General features: G+C 37.9%; 1 protein-coding gene across 3 annotated transcripts in view; it reads left to right on the top strand.

The window, feature by feature from the left end:
- SCFD2 (sec1 family domain containing 2) overlaps window positions 1-17,177 on the top strand; it is a 371,083-nt gene that overhangs the window by 9,520 nt on the left and 344,386 nt on the right. The window lies entirely within an intron of this gene.

Here is a 17,177-nt window from a genome sequence, read left to right as displayed (position 1 = left end):
GCTTAAGAGTCAGATTCCAGGGGAAAAGGTAAGATTGGCCTAACTTGGGCTTTGTGCCCACCCTTTGCCCAGTGGGGTTTGGGAGCAGTTCCTACTGACTGAGAATTGTGCCAAGATTGTATGGCATGGCAGAGGGGTAGTTCTTCAGAGGAAAATTGAAACATTTATCAAAAGAAAGGGGAAGGGATACCGGGCAGGCAAAAACAGTAGATGCCCCTTAATAACAATAGCACACACTTATAGAGGACTTATTGTGTGACAGGCATGGTTCTGAGCACTTTGTGTATAGTAACTTATTTAATGCTCACAATATCTCTATGAGGTGTTCTATTACCATCCCCTTTTATAGATGAGGAACGAGTTAAGTCACATGCCTAAGGTGACACACACAGAAGTGATGGGGGCCTGTATTTGAACCCGAGCAGTTTGGCGCTGAAGTCAGTGCTTACCGTTACCCTATGCCGCCTCCACAGACGCCTAAGATAATTACAGAGGAACAAGTGAGCTCTGCAGAGAAGTTGGCAAAAAGAGAGAAGGGTTGAATCCATCATTTTAACCAGCAGAATAAGCAAGTGAGTTCTGAGAAGCGTAATAGGACAAATGTAAAAATCAAGACATCTCTTAGATCTACAAGTAATATTTTGATTATGGCGAGTTTATTTAACCTTGACTCCTCAGCATTCTTTCTACCCCAAGCTTAGTCCGAGACTTAAACCAAACCCAAACCAGTCTTGGAATCCCATTTTCTTTGCTGGTGATTGCTTTGGAAATGGGGAGGACATGGTGATTACTTTAGGGTTTCTTGGTCAAGTTTCTTTGCTTCTGAGAAGATATTCAAGGAAGAGACACACTTTCCCTTTCCTCTTATACTTCTCCCCCAACTCCCAGGACTCTGATGTATGTTCTGAAACTGCGGCAGCCCTGTTGCTCACAACCGGAAGTTGAAGGTAATACACTGAAGGTGGTGTGGCCAAGGGTGCCTCAGGCAAGAGCAGCGATGGGTTACAATGAGGTGTCTGGACCTTATATTATGTAGGAGAGCATGTTTCTTTATTAAGTCAAATTGACCTCCTCTTGTCTATTACTTGCAACCAAAGTCATCCTAAGTGACACACTTTCTGTATTTCAGCTATAAAGTAAGGGCATTGGCCTAAATGACATCTAAGGCTTTTCAGTTTAAAATAAAAATTCTTCTCAACTGAGCACGTGCTGTGACTCAGCTCTGCTTCTGAGCACTTGAAACTAAGCTCATTCATATGTATTTTCCACTCTTGGTCTTTGTTTTTAGTGGGTGCCTTTTCCTTTCATTAGACTATGGGTGAGTGTTGCCATGCAATATGAGCTTTCAGTGCCATTCAAATATGAGAGTGTGGTTGTAAATGTCAGAGGAAGTGAGGAGTTCTAGAAGGATCTGAAGAAAGCTTTAAGGAGAGCAAGTTTGGTGAAATAGTGAGACCAGAAGTCAGATTGCAGATGATAAAGAGGTAGTGAGAAAACTGTAACCAATAAAAGTATAAAGCAATAACTGGGGGGAAAAATGGTACTTTCTAGTTGCTTTGAAAACTGAGGGAATTGTGCTGATTAATTTCTTTTCAAAGAGATATTGAAATAAATTACAGCTGTCCTAGCGTATACTGAACTTTCATCAAAATAATAACAATCACTGCTATCTCCAACACCACCCCCCAGAAAGTTCTTAGTGAAATGAGTGTGAAGATAAAAAAGTTAGTACTAAAATGCAAAACAGATGGGCACTTGGTGATAAATAATGTGCCTGCAATGGAATAATCTTTAAAAAGCAAGTCTCTAACTAGGATATAAATTTTGACAATCAAAATCTATTGCTAAAATAATTCTTATAAAAGATTGTTTATAATTATAGCAATTAAAGTTTTCACCAATGCAGATGAAAAATTGATAACTTAAGTGCATTATAACATAGCTTCCCTGGATTATGTGGAATATTTTGCCCAAGAGGAGGCAGAATCTTTTCTGTTCTTATGCTTTCCTACTTTCGAAGTGGGTTTCTGTTCTCTGCCCTGGCTTCAGTCTCCTAACCCAGGGATCCCCAGCCACTGGGCCATGGACTGGTACCCGTCTGCAGCCTGTTAGGAACCAGGCCGCAGAGCAGCAGGTGAGTGGTGGGCTAGCGAGCGATGCTTCTTCTGCCACTCCCCATCGCTCCCCATTGCTTGCATTACCACCTGGACCATCACCCCCCCACCCCCTGGTCCTTGGAGAAATTGTCTTCCATGAAACCGGTCCCTTGTGCTAGAAAGGTTGGGGACTGCTGTCCTAGCCTATTATTCTTTCCATTCCTAAAGCACCCTTACCCTGATGCCCTATCTGCATTTACTGTGTCCATGCTTGGTGCTCCTGGTTCTGGCCTAACCCAGCACCCTTAGTGCTGCTGGTTCTGCTCTGTCCAGTGTCCAGTTTTCCTCCCATAGCTCTTCATGTGCCTCATCTTTCATTCTCTCCTTCCAGCCGCACTAGCTTCCTTTATGTCCATCCAGTGTCCTGCCACAGGGCTTCTGCTCCTGACGTTCATCCTGCCTAGATCATTCTTCCTGCAGATATACACCTGCCCTGCATTTCCTGTCTTTCTTCTCAGTTAGGGCTTCATATTTACTTTCTCTATTTTAATAGTTTTTCTCCTTAACCCAGATAACTTTCTTATGTATTTATTTACAATGTATATTTATCTGTCCCTCTCCTAAAGACCTATGGAGTGAACTCCTACCAGAGAGTTCCATGAAAGGAGGGATATTTGTCTGTTTTATTTGCTGCTAGTTCCCCTGTGCCTAGAACAGTACGTGGCACTCAACAGATGTTTGTTAAAGGGAATACATGGTGATAGATGCTGGGATGCTGCTGGGGCAAGATCTGTGCGTGGAGTGAGGCTGGAGACTAAGAGAGGGTGAAGTCACACTAGAGCATAGGAGAGGTTAGTATGGGGATGTCTAGACTCTAATTATTGAATATTTAAAACACTCATATTGTGTTAGCAAAATATAGTGAACCTGGCCCAGAAATTCTACTTTTAAGACCTTATTTCTGGGACTTCCCTGGTGGCTTGGTGGTTAAGAATCCACCTGCCAATGCAGGGGACACAGGTTCGATCCCTTGTCCAGGAAGGTTCCACATGCCGCCGAGCAACTAAGCCTGTGCACCACAACTACTGAGCCTGCACTCTAGAGCCATGAGCCACAACTACTGAGCCTGTGTGCCACAATTACTGAAGCTCGAATGCCTAGAGCCTGTGCTTCACAACAAGAGAAGCCACCACAATGAGAAGCCGGTGCACCGCAATGAAGTGTCATCCCCCCCACTCGCTGCAACTAGAGAAAGCTTACACACAGCAACAAAGACCCAACACAGCCAAATAAATAAATTTTAACAAATCTTATTTCTTAGATGTATTTTGTACAAATGTAGAATGATATATTACATTCATTTGTCACTACAGCATTTGTAATAACAAGACTGGAAATAACTTCCGTGTCCATCAGTTCAGTAAATTGTGGTACACTCATACAATGGAATAATGTATAGCTATTGAAATAGGGTGAAGAATGAAAAAGTTGTTTGTATACTAATAAGCTGTGAGCTTGATGACATACTGCAAATGAAATTCTCAAGGTGTAGCACACCTGTTTGTTACAAAGGGGGAGATATATATTCACATTTGCTTGTGATATAGTAAATACATCTGGAAAGTGTATAGGGAACTGATGACATTGGCTGCCTCTGTAGAGGGGTACTGGGTGGCTAGGGGCATACTGAGCAGTGAAATGAATGTAAATGGAGGAAGGTTTACTACATATATCATATATTTGTGTGTTTTGGATTTTCAATCATGTGAACGTACCTCCTACTAAAAACAGATAGAAATTAGATTTAAATAAAAACACTGCTTCCTAATTAAGCTAGCTTAAGGTAGAATTCTGTGCTCCTAGGAAGGAAAGCTGCTGTCTCTTACTTTGGAACCTCTATAGAGCTTCTTGTCTTCCTTCCCCAATGAACCATATTTTTCCTTTAATATTTCTTCCAAAATGCCAAAACATTAGACTGTAATTATTTGTTGCGTGTCCATTTCTCCTTATAGATTATAAATTCCTTGAAGGTAGTAACTGAACCTAGCATGCTTAAGAAGTGCTAATGAATTGCATAAAAAAGTGAATAAATCTTATTAGATTTGAAGCCAAGTATAAAAATGATGACATAAATCCCTGAAGAGCTTTATTTCATTTTAGCACTTTAGTCACTGTCTAGCATTGTTGATTGATTTTATATAAATATACATACATACATATACATACACATACATATATATATTTTTCATTTCTTGCATTAAGTTCTTGTAGAATAGGAATTTTCTATGCACTTTTCACCAAATGCACCTATTGTCTGGGTCAGCGAGAAGGAAGGAAGGTAATACCGAGTGCATGAATTTTGTCAGGTGTTGTGCTAGATTTCTTAAATGCATTATTTCATTTAATTCTAAAAACAACTCAGCAACCTAAATGCCCATCAACAAATGAATGGATACAGAAGATGTGGCATATATATACAATGGAATATTACTCAGCTATAAAAAGGGATGAGATGGAGCTATATGTAATGAGGTGGATAGAACTACAATCTGTCATACAGAGTGAAGTAAGTCAGAAAGAGAAAGACAAATATTGTATGCTAACTCACATATACGGAATCTAAAAATGGTACTGATGAACTCAGTGACAAGAACAGGGAAGCAGATACAGAGAATGGACTGGAGAACTCGAGGTATGGGAGGGGGTGGGGGGTGAAGGGGAAACTGAGAAGAAGCGGGAGAGTAGTACAGACATATATATACTACCAACTGTAAAATAGTCAGTGGGAAGTTGTTGTATAACAAAGGGAGTCCAACTCGAGGATGGAAGATGCCTTAGAGGACTGGGGCAGGGAGGGTGGGGGGGAATCGAGGGGGGGGCATCAAGGAAGGGAGGGAATATGGGGATATGTGTATAAAAACAGTTGATTGAACCTGGTGTACCCCCAAAAAAAAAAAAATAAAATAATAATAAAAACAACTCTACGAGATGGATATTCTTCTTTTTTTAAACAGAAGCTGAGAGAAAGAGACTTAGTACCTTGCCCTAAGCCAAACTTTCCCTAATTGATTGAATCAGGTCATTAAAAAAACTTTTCTTTTAAATTGAGGAATAATTGACATACATACAGCCTTGTATTGGTTTTAGGTGTACAACATAATGATTTGATATTTGTATATATTACAAAATCATCACCACAATAAGTCTAGTAAACATCTGTCACCACACAGTTACGCTTTTTTTTCTCTTGTGATAAGAATTTTTAAGATTTACTCTCTTAGCAACTTTCAAACATGCAATACAGTATTAGTAATTATAGTTACCAGGCTGCACATGATATCCCCGTGACTTATTTTATAGCTGGAAGTTTGGCAACCACCATTCTGTTATCAGTATCTTTGAGCTTGGGTTTAAAAAAGTTGTTTTTTTAATTCCAAGGCACATGTATTTTCTGCTATACCATACCAACTGTCTGGCGCATGCTTCGTTGATGAATGTATAAATCAACCAATGAATTCAGAAATTGTGGGGACTCTGGTTTATAAAATGCAATATTTTAAGTCCAGTTTTCTTATTAACTTTCATGTTGGAGGTGGGAGTGTTTTTTTCCTTAGACTATAGAGCTACGGAATAAATAAAGTAGATCTTTTAGTAAGAGACAGATACAGCAGTGATTTTACCCTAAACACTGACAAGCCCACTTTTTGTCAGCTTTCACATTGTTAAGTAACCTGATAATGGTGTATATTAAATCACTAACTTAAAGTCAAAAATCGTTCAATTACCCCTAAATAGTGGTAATTTTTTCCTCTCGTTTCCTTGGTTTCCAAATGCCAATTAAATATTATTGTTAAAGACACTAACATTTTCAGAGAGAAGAAAGGTAATTTCATTAGAGCAGAATCAGAGATACTACTTTGATTTTAAGTTTACCTGCAGATAGATAGAATTACTGAACTCGGATGGAAACATTAAGTAACTGTATATTTAGTGTTGACTTTGAGGTGAAAAGCCAGCACACAAGAGGGTGTGTCATGACATAGCGGTGTTATGAATGACCTTGCTGTTGGTACAGGCTTTGGGCATCTTCTCTTCCCCGCTTGGACCTCCCTGCCAAAATGATATTTTATTTTATTTTATGTTTTTACTTTTTAAGTAAATATTACAAACTGAGTAGTAGAAAGGCTTACCTCTTCTCAGCATACAGCTTGCTATATTTAACTTTTTTTTGAGGGATTCTAAAAATCATCTAGTCTCAGTTACAGGTTTAGAAAACAGAATTTATGAGTAACTTGTGGGTGGTGGGATGAAATGAAGCAGGGTTCTTTTCTGCAAATGAAGGGATAAGAATATCCACTAAGAAATCGTTAATTTAGTATGCCAGAGACATGTAAGTTATATTTCTTGATAAATAGTTGTGTTTAATAGTTACATTTTTTTTTCAGAATTTTTAAAAAAATGCATGTTAAGAAAAGGTTTGGAGGTAGAAATTCTTGTTCTACAATTGCTCACATATTGGAACTCTATCATGGTATTTGTTAGTTAAGGAATGTGCAGGCAATCCCCAGAATCTTGTTCATACTGAAAAATTTTAAATGATTTGTGGTCTCCATGTTGTGAGAAGACTGAACTCTGGGTCACCATGGCTTTGAGATCCATAATTTAAATGAAAACTATGACTCCTTTAAATAAAGCCAAGAATGTTCTGAAGTTAGCTAAAATGGAAAAGGAGGAATGGAAAGACTCATTACATTTGAATGACAAGTTCTTAATTAGGCAATAATCCACAAGTATAAAAATCTAACTCCTGGTGAGTAAGCCAACTACAGCCTTTATTGGGGTGCTTCTCAGTCTTATGTTATAGTATAGACCAGGGTGTATTCAATAGTGCACCAGGATTGTCCCATAGCTCTGGCTATAGCTTTCCTCCTCTAGCACCTGCTGGAATTCTTGTCCAAGGTCCCTTTTCCTTTCTTTTTTCACTCTGCCTTCTATTAACAATGTCACACTGGTGATGGGGGTGAGGAACTGGGATCAACAGGTGGGGGTAGGCATTCTTCTAGCAAAGCTGGAAGGAGGATAAAGTAAGAACTAAGAACAAGGCAATGGTTTTAGCATTGAAATAAGGTATTTTGGGGGCTGCAGGCAGATGAGGCTTGAAATCCAGAAGTTTATTTGAATAAAACATCATGTGTTGAATTATGAAAGCAAATCCTCTGAGTATGTAGATGTGTTGTAGATTTTTAATTTATTAAAAAATTTTATTTTATTTTTTTCATCTTTATTGGAGTGTAATTGCTTTACAGTATTGTGTTAGTTTCTGCTGTACAACAAAATGAGTCAGCTATATGTATACATATATCCCCATATCCCCTCCCTCTTAGGCCTCCCTCCCACCCCTTTAGGTCTTCACAAAGTGTCAAGCTGATCTCCCTGTGCTCTGTAGCAGCTTCCCACTAGCCATCTATTTTACATTTGGTAATGTATATATGCCAATGCTACTCTCTCACTACGTCCCAGCTTCCCTTTCCCCCCATGTCCTCAAGTCTGTTCTCCACGTCTCCATCTCTATTCCTGCCCTGCCGCTAGGTTCATCAGTACCATTTTTCTAGATTCCATATATATGCGTTAGCATACAGTATTTGTTTTTCTCTTTCTGATTTACTTCACTCTGTATGACAGACTCTAGGTCCACCCACCTCGCTACAAATAGCTCAATTTTGTTCCTTTTTATGGCTAATATTCCATTGTGTATATGTGCCACATCTTATTTATCCATTCCTCTGTCGATGGACATTTGGGTTGCTTCCGTGTCCTGGCTATTGCAAATAGTGCTGCTATGAACATTGTTTTTTGTTTTTTATAAGATTTGTTTTCTTGTGAAGCAAGTTGAGAGATGAGAATTTTTTTTTTAGTCTTTATTGAATTTTGTTACAATATTGCTTCTGTTTTATGTTTTGTTTTTTTTTGCTGTGAGGCATGTGGGATCTTAGCTCCCCAGCTAGGAATGGAACCCACACTTCCTGCATTGGAAGGTGAAGTCCTAACCACTGGACTGCCAGGCCCTGTTGTAGTTTGTTTATCCAAAATGTTTGTTAATTGACTACTCTGTGTCAGACACTTGATGAAGACAGGATCTCGGGGAGACAGACAACAAGCAGATGAACTAGTGTCTGTGTAATGTCAGGTGGGGATAAGTGCTATGAAGCAAATAAAGCAAGGGAATCAAGAGTAACTAGGGACTGGGGGTGGTGAGGAGGGTTATGCAGAAGGTAGAACAGACCTTTCTGAGGAGCCATCTTTCAAGCAAAGGCCTCAGTGAAGTAAATCGTAAGCCTCGTGGATATCTGGGGCTAGAACACTCCAGCCTAGGGAAAGGACTAGGTGGCCAGAAATAACTCGTGGTGGTGTTAATTTGCTTTGTCCTAATGGCTTATGATGTTGAACATCTTTTCATGTACTTATTTTCTATCTGCATATCCTCTTAGATAAAATGTCTCCCATCTTTTGCCCATTTTCTTTTTGGAATTTTTAAAAATTTTAAGGTTACATAAGCCTTTGTCAGATAAGTGATTTGCAAATATTTTCTCTTAGTCTGTAGCTTGTCATTTCATCCTCTTAACAGGGTCTTTTCACAGAGCAGTTCTTAATTTTGATAAAGTTCAACGTGTCAATTTTTCCTTTCATGGATTGTGCTTTTGGTGTCAAGTTTAAGAACCCTGCCTAACCCTTATTTTCCCTTCATTGAATCACTTTAGCACCTGTGACAAAAATCAATTGAGCATATTTGCTTGGACCTATTTATAGGTTTCCTGTTCTATTCCATTTATCTGTATGTCTGTCTCTCTAGCAATACCACACAGTCTTGACTGTAGCTATACAATGTTTCAAAGTTAGGTAGACTGATTTCTTCTTTTTTTTTTTTTCTTTTCTTTTTAGAAAGTCATGCCTATTTCTCTTTCTCTGGGGACCCCCCCACCCTATCTGCTAACAATGGTGAGAATACAAGTTTGTTTGCTTATCTATCTATCTATCTATCTATCTATCTATCTATCTATCTATCTATCTATCTATCTAGATACCTATCTATCTATACAGCGTTGGGTCTTCGTTGCTGCACACAGGCTTTCTCTAGTTGTGGCAAGTGGGGGCTACTCTTCGTTGTGGTGCACAGGCTTCCCATTGCAGTGGCTTCTCTTGTTGTGGAGCATGGGCTCTAGGGAGCAGGCTCCAGTAGTTGTGGAACCTGGGCTGCGGTAGTTGTGGCTCAAGGCTCTAGAGTGCAGGCTCAGTAGTTGTGGCTCACGGGTTTAGTTGCTCAGCGGCATGTGGGATCTTCCTGGACCAGGGATTGAACCCGTGTCCCCTGCATTGGCAGGCGGATTCTTAACTACTGTGCTACCAGGGAAGTTGCTGATTTCTTTCTTTCTTTCTTTCTTTTTTATTTTTTATTTCTCCATTTTAACTTCTTTTCAAAACTGTTTTTGCTATCTTAGTTCCATTGCCATTCTGTATAAAATTTAGAGTAATCTGTGTTTACAAAACTATTGCTGGGATTTTGATAGAAATTACATTAATAATTTATATAGCAATTTGGGGAGAATTGACATCTTGACTCTTTTTGAGTCTTGCAGTTATGAACTTGGTATTTCTGTCTAGGTTATCTTTGACATTTTTCAATAGTGTGTCGTGTACAAGTCTTATACAGTATATGTGTTTTTGTTAGATATATACGTTAAGTATTTCTTTTTCTAAGTGATAAAAATGATATTGTAATTTTATTATCTGTGTCCATGTGTTCATTGATAGTGTGTAAAAAATATAATTGACTTTTTAATGTTTATTTTGTATCCTACAATTTTGCTGAATTTATTGATTAGTTCTAGATATTTTCTCTGGAATTTTCTCCATAGATAATCATGTCATCTGCAAATAGGGTCAGCTTTATCTATTCCTTTACGGCCTGAATGCCTTTTCCTCTTAGCCTTATTGCCCTGGCTAGAACTTCCAGCATTATGTTGAATAAGAATGGTGAGAACAGACATCCTAACCTTATTCCCAATCATAGGAGAAAGCCATTCAGTCTTTCATCTTTAAATGTAATGCTAGCTGTAGGTTTTTTAAAGATGTTCTTTATTCATTAAGGAGATGTGTATCTAATTCTATTTCACTGAGAGTTTGTGTTTTTTTTTAAATCATGAATGGATGTTGAATTTTGTCAAAGTGTTTTGTGCATCAATTAATATGATTATGCAATTTTTCTTCTTTAACTCATTAATATGGTGGATTACATTGATAGGTTTTCAAATATTAATCTGGCCTTGTGTTCCTAGAGTAAAGGCTACTGGTCATGGTGTATAAATCTTTTTATGTATCACTGAGTTCTATTTGTTAATATTTTATGTACTGTTTTGTTTTATTTGCTAACATTTTGTTAAAGATTTTTGCATTCATATTCATGAGAGATATTTGTAATTTTATTTTTTGTACTGTCTTTTTTAAAAATAGGGTAATACTAGCTTCATGAAATGAATTGAGAAGTGTTCCTCCCTCTTTTATTTTCTGGAAGAGATTGTGTAGAAATAGTATAAATTCTTAAATCTTTGGTAGTATTCCATAGTGAAACCATCTGGGACTGGAGACTTCTATTTTGGAGTTTTTAAATTACAAATTTAACTTGCTCAATTGTTATAAGACTATTCAAATTATCTATTTCATATTGGATGAATTGTGATGGTGTTTTTTGAGGAATTGGTCTATTTCATCTAAGTTGTCAAATTTATATAACTCAGTCCTCTGTATCTGTGAGTTCCGCATCTGTGGATGCACCCAATCATGGATTAAAAATATTGGAAAAAAAAAATTTCAGAACGTCTCAAAAAGCAAAACTTGATTTTGCTGTGCACTTTCTGTCTTTAATTGGTATTTTTAGATCATTTAAACTTAATGGAATTATTGAAATGTTAGGACTTCAGTATGCCATTTTAACTTTTGTCTTCTGTTTGTTATCTCTGTCTTTCACTTCTATTTCTTTAATCTAGCCCTCCTGTCAGTTACTTGAACATTCTTTAAGAATTCCATTTGATTTATCTGTAACGTATTGCTTTATATAGTTTTTTTACTGGTTGCTCCAGTTATTACACGTGTTATATACATAACATCACAATCTGTTGGTGTTATTCTACCTGTTCAAGTGAAATGTGGAAAGCTTACCATGCATTATTTCCCTTTACCGTCCCATGCTTATAATCATCTTACTGTTTCCTCTCTATACATTTAGAACTTCATCAGACAGTGTTAAAAAAGTTTTTGCTTCTACTGATTGATAGTTTAGAAAACTTAGAAGAAGGAATGTTGTTGTGTTTACCTATATTTTTGCTTATTGTTTTCTTTCTTCATTATGTTTCAAGATTTCCTCTTTTTTATTTCCTTTTTAGAGAATTGTCTTTAACCATTCTTTTTTTTAAATATATGTTTTTATTTATTTATTTAATTTTATTTTTGTTTATTTATTTATTGGCTGCATTGGGTCTTCATTGCTGTACACGGGCTTTCTCTAGTTGCGGGGAGCGGGGGCTACTCTTCGTTGTGGTGCGCAGGCTTCTCATTGCCGTGGCTTCTCTTGTTGCGGAGCATGGGCTCTAGGCTGGGGGTTCAGTAGTTGCGGCACGTGGGCTCAATAGTTGTGTCACATGGGCTTAGTTGCTCCACGGCATGTGGGATCTTCCTGGCCCAGGGATTGAACCCGTGTCCCCTGCGTTGGCAGGTGGATTCTTAACCACTGTGCCACCTAGGCAGTCCCTATTTACTTTACTTTTGGCTGCGTTGGGTCTCTGTTGCTGCACACGGACTTTCTCTAGCTGCAGCAAGTGAGGGTTACTCTTCCTTGCGGTGTGTGGGTTTCTCATTGTGGTGGCTTCTCTTGTTGCAGAGCATGGGCTCTAGGTGCAAGGGCTTCATTAGTTGCAGCACCCGGGCTCAGTAGTTGTAGCTCACGGGCTCTAGAGCACAGGCTCAGTAGTTGTGATGCATGGGCTTAGTTGCTCTGAGGCATGTGGAATCTTAGCGGACCAGGGGTTGAACCCATGTCGCCTGCATTGGCAGGCAGATTCTTAACCACTGCACCACCAGAGAAGCCTACCATTCTTTTATGTTTTTATTTTTTATTGTTTTAGTCATTCTTTTATAATAGGTTTGCTGATGACAGAATCTCTTAGTTTTCATTAATCTGAGAATATTTTTATTTCCCATCATCTTTGAATGATATTTTCTCTACATATTTTATTCTTGGTTAACAGTTTTTTTCTTTCAACACTTGAAAAATGTTGTGCCATTTCCTTTTGGCCTCCATGGTTTCTAGTGAGAATCCACTGTCATTCGAATTGTTTTTCCTCTGTAGATAAGGTATTATTTCTTTTAATACTTTCATGATTTTTGCTTTGTCTTTATTTTTCAGAAGTTTAACTATGATGTGTCTTTGTGTTGATTTCTTTGAGTTTATCCTGTTTGGAATTCACTTAGCTTGTTGCATCTGTAGGTTTGTGTCTTTTGCACATTTGGGAAGTTTTCAGCCATTATATCTTCCAGTAGTTTTTCAGCTCCACCTAATTTCTTCTCTTCTTCTGGGATGCCAGCGATAGGTACGAGGGTGAGTCCGAAATTATCCACACTCTGGCTGTAGAACTTATCTTAATTAACTTTTAGAAAAGACAGATACATCATTTTTCAACATAATTGCCTTGCTTTTCAATACACTTTGTCCATCTGTCAGCAAGCTTTCGTATTGCCTTATTAAAAAATGTTTTAGGCTGAGCTGTGAGTCACAAATGCACTGCTGTTTTCACTTCTTCATCAGAAGTGAGTCTTCATCCTCATAGGGCTGCTTTCAGGGGACCAAACAGATGAAAGTCCTATGGAGCAAGATCAGGACTATAGGGAGGATGCTTTACACCTCAAAATGAAGTTTTTGCAGTGTCGACAGTGTAGGCAGAAGTGTGCGGACGTGCATTGTCATGCAAGATCACAACACCCTTGGATAGCAGTCTTCTGCGTTTAATCCAAAGTTTAGGCTTCAGCTCTTCAATAATCATCTCTATCCATTCATACACACTTCTTCGTGACAAAACACTTTCTCCATGCTGCACACAAAGTCTTTGATAAATAACGGCACCAGGTACACACTCAGACCACAAAAAAACAAATCACTGCAGGCTGCTCTTCTTTTGTGCAAACTACAAGTGAGGCATCCATTTTTGTTTGCACCACGGTTACAAATGAACTGATGTAACACGTTCACACCTGCACAGCAGTGACTGGGGAGACAGTAGCCTTGAACGGAAAGCGCAGATAAGACAATGTGGCCAACAGAAGTTTTAAAAGAACAGGAGTGTGGATAATTTTTGACTCACTCTTGTATATTATATCCTAGTGCTGCTGTAGTAAATGACTACAAATTTAGTGGCTTAAAACAACACAAATTTATTCTCTTGATGTTCCGGAGTTCAGAAATCTAGAATCAGTTCTTGTAGCCCTAAAATCAAGGTGTTGGCAGGGATGGTTTATTCTGAAGACTACAGGGTAGGTTCTTTTCCTTGCCTCTTCCAGCTTCTAGAGACTGCCTTGGCATTCCCGGACTGGTAGCCACATCATTCTAATCTGAACTTCCATTTTCACATTGCATTTTCCTCTGCCTGTGTCTCTTCTTGTATCCTTCTTATAAGGACTATTATGATTACAGTGGGCCTACCTGGCTGGATTTTTTAAATTGGAGCATTATTTATAAAATTGTGAAATGTACAGATGAAATCATATGGTATGTACTCTTTTGTGTCAGGCTTTTTTCACTAAGCATAATATTTTGAGATTCACCACATTGTTTTTCTCTCTTTTTAATGCTTTGTAGTACTGTTCCATTGCATGAATATACCACAGTTTGTTTAGCTGTTTTAAACCTGTTTCTGGTTTTCTGCTATTATGAATACGATTACTGTGAACATTCTCGAAGAAGTGTTTTGGGGAAGATATACTGTCATTTCTCTTTCATTTCAGTGGAATTGCTGGGTTATACTTTCATTTCAGTGGAATCGCTGTGTTACAGGGTTAGTATTTGTTTAGTTTTAAAAGAAGCCGCCAGACATTTTTCTTAGATGGTTGTACTATTTTACATTCTCACCAGCAGTGCATATGGGTGCTGGTTGATCCACATTCTTGACAACATTTGGTATCGTTCATTGTTTTGGAATGAACTGTGTCTCCCTAAAATTTATATGTTGAGTCTCTAAACCCTAGTACCTCAGAGTGTGGCTGTATTTGGATATAAACCCTTTGCAGAGGTAATAAGTTAAAATGAGTCCCTTAAGGTTGCCTTTAATCAAATATGATTGGCATTCTTATAAAAATAGGACATACATAGAGACACCAGACACAGAGAAAGGCATTATGAATACATAGTGAAAAAGGTGGCCATCTGGAAGGCACGGAGAAAGGGCTCAGGAGGAACCAGACCTGGAGTCACGTTGATTTTGGATTTCTAAATTCCAGAACTGTGAGAAAATAAATTTCTGTTGTTTAAGCCATCAATCTGTGGTATTTTGTTATAATAGTCTGGGTAGACTTATACATCTATCGTTTTAATTTTAGCCATTCTTGTGGGCATGAAATGGTATCCCATTGTGGTTTGAATTTGCATTTCCCTTAGGACTAATGATACTGAGCACTTTTTCATGTAAATGAAATTTCACTCCATAATATGTGGAAAAATTGGAGCCCTCATACATTGCTGTTGGAAATATAAAATGGTACAGCAGCTGTGAAAACCAGAGAGTCCCTAAAAAAGTTAAACCTAGAATTAATGTATGACTCAGCAATTTCATTCCTAGGTATATACACAGAATAATTGAAAACAGGTATTCAAAGAAAAGCTTATACATGAATTTTTATAGCAGCACCATTTCCAATAGCCAAATGGTATAAAAAACCAAATGCTCATAAAACGATAAAGGATAAACGAAAGTGGTATGTCTGTAAAAGAGAATATCATTCAGCCATGAGAAGGAATGACATACTGATACATGCTCCAATGTGAGTGAACCTTAAAAATATTATGCTAAGTGAAGGAAGCCAGACCCAAAAGGTCACGTGTTATGTGATTCCATTTATATGAAATACCCAGAGTAGACTAATCCATAGAGATAGGAAGTAGATTAGTGGTTGTCGGCAGTGGGTGGAAAGTGACAGAGGAAACGACTATTAAATGAGTATGAGGTTTCCTTTGATACTGAAAATGTTTTGGAACTAGATAGAGGTAATGATTGTACAACATTGTGAGTGTAATAAATGTCACTGATTTGTGTACTTCATAATGGTTAATTTTATGTTATGTATATAAAAGTAATTGAATAATGTAAACCATGGTGAGAGATCCTTAAATAATTCTCACATTCAGTTCTTTAATATGCATTTAAGTTTGGTATATTATATACTTGTTTTCTAAATATTTCAATTTATCTTCTTTCCCTCTGGTTACTCTCCTCCCACCCCCAAGCAAGGCCCCCCAAGCAAGGCCTGGCAATATTGCTTGTTTGGGCCATTGATAGATAGGCTGAAGCCATGCTTTAGGAGATAACACGTGGTGGACATCTCCTTTTCTTTGCCTCGACAACTGGTAGTGTTTAGCCTGAATCCTGGAGTAAAGATGAGATAGCAGAGCTCGGCTGACTCTTAGTAAACTTAAAACATGAGTGGAAATACACCTTTTTCGTTGTAAGCCAGTGAGATTTTTGGAGTCATGTATTATCACAAGACTACCTAGCCTATCTCGATTGGAATATCAGGTAATAAAATACCAGGATGGCAGAATTGCAGGTGACTTTTATCTCCTTTTATATTTATGTGTTGTTTGAGTTCTTTTAAACATATCATTTATATACTCAAAAGAAAACAATAAAATTATATTTATTGTGGAAAAATATTTAAAATTTGAAACATAATTAGGAGCAACATTGTTTGCTAGTAATCTTCCATATGTTGTTAATAATTGTTCTTACTGATAAACTATAAAGTCACAGAAGTTAGGAATTTTATTTTATGGAGTGAATGCAGTAACCTCAGCACTTTGGAATTTTTAATAAATTATGACTATCTGCATTTATAATTCCAAATTTTTTCCCAAAGTAATATCAGTTTAGAATATTTAATGTCCAGACTTCCCTGGTGGCGCAGTGGTTAAGAATCTGCCTGCCAATGCAGGGGACACGGGTTCGATCCCTGGGCTGAGAAGATCCTAGATGCTGCTGCGCAGCTAAGCCTGTGTGCCACAACTACTGAGGTTGTGCTCTAGAGCCCGCGAGCCACAACTATTGAGCCCACGTGCTAGCAAAGCTGTGCCCCGGATTTTGAGCCCAGGTTCTAATTACAGAACTCTTCTTTTTTCTTGTACTAAAAACAGCCTCTATATTTGTACTTTGTTTACAGAAGGCTGTCACTTTCTATGTGGAATAATATTACTTTATTTCCCTGTCAGGATTATTCTTACCTTTTTTTTTTTCCTCTTTTTCTGGGACTTTATCACTGAGTGATACGTTGCATAAGTATTCCAATTATGGCTTTTCCAGTATTAGAATTCAATTTTGATGATTGCTTTATGGACAGTATTAATGGTGGAATGAAGAAAGGAATTTTCAGAATACAGTCCCAAACTGTTACTGCCCAACACTAGTCTGTGACTAAATTTCTTCTTTTCTATGAGGAGCACAATGTAAGAGTTTCTGAGGGCTTTATGCAATTTAGAGTTTGGCTTTATTGTAATTTAGGATTTTCTTTGTTTCAAGGATACCCATGCTTTAAAAAATGTCAAGTTCCACAAGGAAGAAGCCACAGGTCTTCAGAGCCTATATGTTGTACAAAGAGATTATTCTGAGCATTTTGAATTTAAATTGTTTCAGAAGCACACAGCATAATTTTTTCTTTTTTGTAAAAATTGAGATATAGGGACTTCCTTGGTGGTGCAGTGGTTAAGACTCTGCCTGCCAATGCAGGAGACCCGGGTTCATCCCTGATCTGGAAGATCCCATGTGCCACGGA

The sequence above is a fragment of the Hippopotamus amphibius genome, chromosome 3 (assembly GCF_030028045.1).
Source record: "Hippopotamus amphibius kiboko isolate mHipAmp2 chromosome 3, mHipAmp2.hap2, whole genome shotgun sequence".
Taxonomy (NCBI): domain Eukaryota; kingdom Metazoa; phylum Chordata; class Mammalia; order Artiodactyla; family Hippopotamidae; genus Hippopotamus; species Hippopotamus amphibius.
The sequence above is the reverse complement of the archived record's forward strand: the minus strand, read 5'-3'. Positions and strand labels throughout refer to the sequence as shown.